Below are 7,721 nucleotides of genomic sequence, written 5' to 3'. Positions count from 1 at the left end.
TGGTGCTGTTTATCTTGCAGTTAATGCTTTGCTCGCCCTTCCAGAAGCACCCCTGAACGTGTTGCCCCCCTGTGGCTGCTCTCTGTCCACTGGCTTCCTCCTGGTCTCTGTTCTGCAATGGTTAAATTTTTGTTTTGGGTATTTAATGTTTTCATCTACTTTCAAAATTCTTTGTGGTTTTTCTGCTTAATTTATTTAGTGATCTGAAGTTAAACAGGACGCATCAGTGCAAAGACTGTGTGTCTTTTGGTTCAGGTTTGACTTTGTGTCATTTTGGTAGTGCAGTGAGTCATTGCCTATCCAGACCCGCGTGGAGGCCTACCTCTTCTGGACACGAGGTGACTTTGACACAAGGTTGATGTTAAGGATTACTTTGACCACCCAAAAAGGGATCTCAGGTAAGGAAAATGTGCAGACAGATGTGTTACTGGCCTCTTCTTGGGGGTAAACTTTGAAGGGGGATCTGCCGGCCCCGGTGCGGCTATGGGCAGCGGTGAGGGTCCTACCAAAGCAACACGTTGCTGAGGCAGAAGCTCCAGGGAGAGCTGCTGACCTGCAGCCGGGTGCGTGTCCCCTGCTGCAGCACTTCGGGGGCCAAGAGGAACCCCAGAGCCTTGGCACCTTCCCACAGCGCATCAGACACTGTTAGACAGGAGCTGGGTCATCCGTGTCAGTGCGGGATAGTCTCGTCTTGTGACAACTGTTGGTCAGCCAGAGAGATCCTCTTCGTCCTCCCGTGGAGTGCCTCTGCCTGATGGGTTAGAGCGAGAGTCTCTCCCCCCTTTCCTACTGGTGGGTGTCTGGGGGAGGAGGGAGAGGAGCAGCGTTACTGCTGGGGGGGGACCATGAGGAGCAGCGTTACTGCTGGGGGGGGGACCATGAGGAGCAGCGTTACTGCTGGGGGGCCGTGCCTGCATCTGTGCTGGGCAGGTGTGTGGTGCCCTGACCCTCTGCCACCGCAGCAGAGCTCTTGCACCTGGTGCCAAGCGGAAGGGCTGGTGCGGAGCTTTTCTTCATAGATGTCACCAAGGTTCTGATGTGTGTGAAAAAACAGCTCAATTAAGCTACAAAACTGTAGGATTTGGGGGGGGAGGATAATTTTCATTATAGCTTCAACACATCCACTTCCTAGGGCCGTTATTAATGCCAAATGCAAAAGAAACCAGATGCTGGAGATGGGACAGGTGCGCAGCAGCATTGCTCTGTTTAATTCAGCGAGGCTGCTTTGGCGTAAAAGAGCATCTCGGGTGAATCCTGACTTGCCCTTTCTATTTCGGAGCACAGGCCGCTATACACTGCGGTCGCAAGGAAAAGCTTTCTGCCATGTTGCTGTTGATAAATCTTTAATAATATTATGCCTAGTAAAGCTAAAACCTTTCAGACTTGATCTGTGCTTCATGAACTGTTAACAGGGGAAGTCAGATGCCAGCAGCTGGCGTGCCACGGCACCTGAAGCCTGAAAGGCAGGATATGTCCTCACGGCATGGCTTGGACTAAGTCCTCTCTTTTCAGTAGCAAAACAATTTCATCTCACTCAGGTGGGGTTTTTTTTCCTTTTCTTTTAATCCCAAGTTTTAGCTACCCCAGGGATTTCACAGTGCCCAAGCCCTGCAGCCCCCGTCCCGAGGATGCTCTGTGCTCTCCAGCATCTGTTCCACAGCCACCAGCACCCCGCAGCCCCGGCTCCAGACACCGCAGGGACAGCAGCGCTGCCTGGTCCTGTGGCTGGCTCCCTGCTGAGTGCCACAACCCTGCACCAACGGAAAGGGAGAGTTCTAAGATTATTTTTCCTCTGTCTGCTCTGAGCTAATTAATTTTAAAATCTCCTAGCAGAGGCTGAAAATAGGATGCCTGTGCCTCTTAAATATTCCTGCTCCGTAATGGTTGCAGACAGCTGGGTTACTCTTCTCATCTCTCCGTGGAGGAGAAAAACCCACCCACCGAGACTGAGGTTTCCAAATCTACGCAGAGCTGAGAAGCACGCTGGAAATCTTTGGAAGAGGTATGTTACTCCGCTCTCATGGCTGCCCAGGGAGAGTTCATCCCTCTCTCCCTCTCCCACCCCGCCACGTCCTGGGGTGACCTTTCCGCTTACCTGGGTCTTTCACTTTTGCTAGATCAGTTAAGGCGGCTGCCAAGCACAAACTGGATGCTGCGTATTCTCAGGGATGGAGAAGAGGTTAAAAAATCTGCACTCTCCATCCTACCATTTCTCTCTTGGGGCTTCTCTTTGCATGGAAGGACAACACATTTTTAAGACTCACAGTTGTCAAAACCGAAGGGCTGCTCCCGAGCGGAGCTGGTGCCTCCCATCCCTTTCAGCTGGCAGGAGGGCACAGAGCTGCCGGCCCCACTGCGGTGGGCTGCGGTACCCCACGCCTCGGGCTGGCGCTCGGGACGCTGGCACAGGGGGAACAGTGGGTGGCACACGGGTGACTGGCGCTGTGCTGCAGTAACTGGCAATAGCTTTACTCGTGTGCTTTTTCCTGCACACCAGGAGAGGAAAATCCAAAAAAACCCAGAATTCAGCACTATTTTCAAAGGCAAAATGGAACCCCTTACACGCAGATGAACACTGACCCATCAGAGGCTGCGCTGGATGTTTCTAGATGTTTCTAGACATCTAGATAGACTCCAAACGGGCACCTTCCTATGCTCTTGGTGGCTTTCGCTCTCTGCCTCACACCTGACATGAGCTGGCTGTGTCCTGGTGGATTGAAGGTCCTGCAGAGGGGACGTTCTTGTCCCATCTCTGTGAGCGTGGGGCTGGGCCTGCTTCCGAATCTCTCACCTAGAGGGCTGGTAAGGCAAGTACAGGAGCTTTTTCTCCCACCCTTACATCATACACCACTCCATGCCTGCTTTGCTTTAGTTTTATGCCATTTTATGGTTATGCGAGGTGCAGTTAGAGCATCCAGAGGCAAGAAGAGGGTCACCCTTCACTCTGGGCACTCAAATGGGCTTCTTGGAGCTGACTCAGTCACCCTGGTTTATCACTGCTGCTTTTCGCTGCTCTGGAAGAACTCCATCCTGCCAAGAGGTAGGAAGGTAGTTTACAGCAAGTAGGAAACAAATTCAAAGTCCAGGTATAACAGGTAAAATGATAGCAGAAAATAATAATAATTAATAATAATCATTTAGATAGCTATTTTCTATTAAAGAGTTGCAAAGGTGTCTTTCAGGGTATTCCCAGGCAGGGAGCACTGTGGGGTACAGGCGAAACTTGTCTTGACTGGCATGGAATCGTTAAGAGAACTAGTAGGAAGGAAATTCCTCATTCTGAGCTGGATGAAATTCAGCCCTGGATGAGTCTAGGCTGCCCCTGACTCTGGAAACACAGACAAGACAACTTGTTATCCCATCACCCTTTCTCTGCAAGTGAAGGGGACGCAAACTGAACAAAATAGTAGCAGTGACATCGGGTTTCAAGATGTCGCAGTCTCTGATAAACGTGGTCCCTTCAAGATATCGTGATGAGGTCTACCAGCGTGGCGTGGGAGGTAGGGCTTTCAAACCTCGTTCTTTATCAGTATGGAGAAAAAGGAGCTTTTACAGAGTGTGAAGCAGAGTACCGACATACACGGGCCCGGCGTGGCTTGCGCTGATGCTGCTCCATACAGCGCACTGCATACAGTGTGGGTTTGTTAAGTCACGTTCCCAGAATCTGAATCTCCATGCACGATGGAAAAGCCTGGCGGGAAAGATAATAATTTCTTTCCTGAATGTTACTCTCCCTGGCATGCCTGATAATTTCTATTTTCTGACACAGAAAAAAATAATCCTATTTCAGGGTAAAGACACGTAGCTGTCTCCCTCCGTAGCTTCCACAAGTTCAACACAAACGTGGAATGTACGGCCTTCCCAACAGTTTGTATTGGTTTTGTCCGTGATGCCATAAAACCGGCATAATGTTGGGTGGTGATGAAATCAATTCATTCTCAAATATTTTTGGCACCCATGAAAACAGCAATATTTCAGGAGTCTCGGCATGGTGCTTTGTACCCCTCCCAACTAATTAAAGCCTGTGCTGTAAAAAGGGGGTTTGGGGCTGCCTCTGAGCTGGAAGATCACAAAACAGAGGAGGAGGAGTGGAAAGCTTTGTGAAGGAAGCTGGAAGAAAAAGTAACCAGAGTTTTTTCCATCTCCATTTCTAAGTCAAACTTGCCTGATGAGCAGGTACTGGGAACTCTGTTCCCGGCTGGGAGGCTGTGGCACTCTCCGTGGGAAGGCAGCCAGGTTATTGAATAGTTCTTGCTATGAAATAATCCAGAGGGGGGAAAACTAACCATGAAAACGGATCTTCAATGAACTGAAGGGAAGGAGGAAAGGGAGTTCAAAATAATCCATTGCATCCAATAGCAGGGAAAGTATTTTTTTTTTTTGTCACCACCCTGTTAGGAGGTTGGATAATAATTGGTTAGATATTATTCTCAAAACAAGTGTATTCTGTGTCTTCCACTATATATCACAATGTACCCTGCAAGGACATGAGGGCAACGCTCCCAATGTCCCAGCCAAGGCCCACTAGAACAGCGGAGCCGAGGTTGAGTGTGGGCATTTGATAGAGAGTAAAGAGTCCAACCAGTGTGAACACGTGAAATTCCTCCTTGCAGAAGAAGCCTTTAAACACCCCATTGTTTCATGTCAGTCTTTTTGCTGTGTGTGTCTCTCCCATGGCCGGCATTTGCTCCCGGGCGCAGCGAAGGGCCATCTGCGCGGGGTGTTTCCATGAGCTCTGCCCCTGCTCCTGCCCCTCTGCCCTCCCGCTGCTGCTGCCGGTGCTCAGACGTCAGGGTGTGAATAAATGACGGTGGGGTTAAGGGTAACACCCTGGGTACGGCTTAACGCATCGCCCTGCAGCACTCGGGTCAGCCCAGCCCCCCATGAAAACTCTGCCCTAAGAGCCTGCTGTGGCCATGCGATTATTTCTCTCTTCCTCAAGTGTTTTGTCTCATATATTTTAATTTGTTTCCTGCTCTAGTAACGTCTCGTCTTAGCTTTTGGCCCTCGCCCAGCCTCGCTGATCACCTGTGAACATTAAGGGGCTGCGGCAAGACCCCTGGGTGACAACAGGGTGAATGGGTCCTTCCCTTCAGGAGCCGAGACTGGCCTCTCCTGCTCCTTAGGTGTTTGTACAAGTACATAAAGCAGCAACTTCTCCTTTTTCCAGGGGAGAAAGACAGCCTGCTCTTCACACGGGGCTTTCCGAGATAAAGGTGGTGGCAATCTGCGACGGAGCAAGCTTGCTTCTCTTGTGTGCTGCCAAGTGAGCAGCCAGCTGGAGCTTATTAGGAGTTTGCTTCCTTCTCAGGGCTTCAGACCATGGGGCCTCGTGCTGGAGTATACGAAAGCTTCTAAAATCGGAACGCAGTGCTGAAGTGTTATTTCACAAAGGACGTCATCATCTCATTTCCCATCGCTGTGGGAAGTTCCTTCCAAGATGCATACTGTGCGCTGGGGTAGTGCTCTGGGGCAAAATCTGCCCCTGGAGAGCCTGGTGGTGTGGGCTTCACAACGTGTGAGTGTCACTTCAAGGTCATGTTGTGGTTTAACCCTGGCTGGTAGTTAAGGAACACCCAGAGGGATGGGGAGGAGAACTGGAATGTAGAACTTGAGCGCTGAGGTAAGAACAGTTTAGTAATTGAAACAGAGTAAAAATGAAAGAACAATAATAACAGCGACGACAATAACAGTTAGAATGAAAAGGGGGAGGGAAAGAATAAAATCGAGAGGGAGAGGAGGAAGGAAACACGTGGTGCACAGCTGCTCACCGCCACCACCGATGCCCAGCCGGTCCGAGCAGCGACCCCTGCCCCGGCCACCCCCAGGTACCTGTGCCAGGCTGCTGTCCCATGGTAGGGAATGGTATGGAATGCTGCTTGTGCTGGTTGGGGTCAGCTGGCCTGGCCGTGTCCCCTCCCAGTTCCTAGTGCCCCTCCAGCCTTTTCGCTAGCAAGGCCTGAGGAGCTGAGAAGTCTCATCAAAGCCAAAACACAGCACCGCACTAGCTCCTCAGAAGATAATAACTCCATCCCAGCTGCAACCAGGACAGGCCATTAGATTTGTGTACATTTAAGTGATACTAGCCATGTTTATTTCTACTAGAAAAAAATTTTACAAATAGCTACCATCTGGTGATATCTGGGGCACCAGTCGTTTCTGGACTTCCTCCAAAGGACATGTGGTGCCTACGCTGCTCTTCTGCAATAGCCTTTCCTGGATGTTGGCGGAACGGTGCTAACACGGAACGGGCTGTCTTCAGAAGGCAACGGGACTGCTGCTGCTCTGCTAGAGCAGTTCCCTAGAGACAGAGTAGCAAAAGTGCTGAGAGTATTCAGAAACTCTTGGTTTATCATTTTTTAATTTCTTAATGGAAGTATAGGGTTTGTGGGACGGGCCATGCAAAGACGGGAGGCTCCACCTCTCGTATTTGGATATTTTATTTACGTATGTATACTGTAAATCATTTATTTGAAAGCAAAACACTGTCAATATGAAGCAACATGGCTTCTTGTATGCAAACAGCTAAGGAGAAGGAGTCTGCTTCTTTTCAGTCTCGGTGCTTCTGTATGTCCTACACTGCCTCTAACTTTTTTTTTTGGGGGGGTGATTTTTCAAGGAGTGGTATGTTTAAATGTGCAGGTTATCAAAGATATGAGTTGTACATATGAAAATACATCATCACTGTTCTTCTAAGTGTTTCCACTGCCCTGCAGTAAGTAAATACACTTTCAGTAGAGCCTGTTCTCCTGTGGTTTCATAAAATTATGTTGTAGAAACAAGAACCAGCTTTTGACATTGTTTTTTGTTTGGTTGTTTTTTTTAAACTAAAATGGTGCATAAATTTGTACCACGTCGCATTTCCTCAATCAGATAGAACCTGTAATGGCAACACCTTTGGTAAGCTAGAAAACAAGCAGAGCTTAGTGTTTGGGTTCTGTCACTCATTGCTTTTGTAAATACTTGAAGGATCAAGATTACCATGTTTCTTCTTCTAACTACAAAAGAGCATCCAAGCTTTTAGGGTAACGCTGTAGTGACAAGCCCATGCCCTGGACCAGGGGGGAGAGTGCAGCACACCAGCACCTCTGGTACAGGGCGGTGCACCCCAGTCAGCTAGTACCTACACCTGCAGGGCTGGCAGGGCTCAGTGCCACTTGCAGGAAGATATGGCAGAAAACAGGATAAAGCATTTGTTAGAATAAATTAAAATGAGTGACCAAAACCTTCCGAATGATAGTTGAGGAGAAAGCAGTAATCAGGATGGTGCTTTCTACTTTGGCCCATTTTATGTCATCATCAGCTGCAGAATAAGCTTCAAGCAGTGACCTGGTTTAGAAGACAAATACTTAAAAAGTCAGTTCCAGTAAATATAGTTGTTGTCATCGGCTTCAGTAAGTACAACTACTCTGAAAATTTCAACCCAGGCAGCCCTAGATGCTGAAGGGACTAATGAGAACGACCGGAGCGGCATGTGGAGCTCTTCCTCTGCTCAGCAGCTTATGAAACAGGAGTAAACGGATGACCTGGCATGAACTGTTTCCCAGGAAAGCCTGTAAAAATTCCTCTCACTTACATTATTGATGACCCCTTTTTAAGTGAAATGTTTGCCTACAACCAAGAACTCTGGAGAAGCACAGCAAACCAACAAACTATTTAAACTGACGCATTCATTTGCCGCCCCTAGGACATACTCACTAGGGTTTTAAATTAGCACCTGA

This window comes from Falco cherrug, chromosome 4 (genome assembly GCF_023634085.1).
Source record: "Falco cherrug isolate bFalChe1 chromosome 4, bFalChe1.pri, whole genome shotgun sequence".
In the NCBI taxonomy this organism is placed as follows: Eukaryota; Metazoa; Chordata; class Aves; order Falconiformes; family Falconidae; genus Falco; species Falco cherrug.
The sequence above is the reverse complement of the archived record's forward strand: the minus strand, read 5'-3'. Positions refer to the sequence as shown.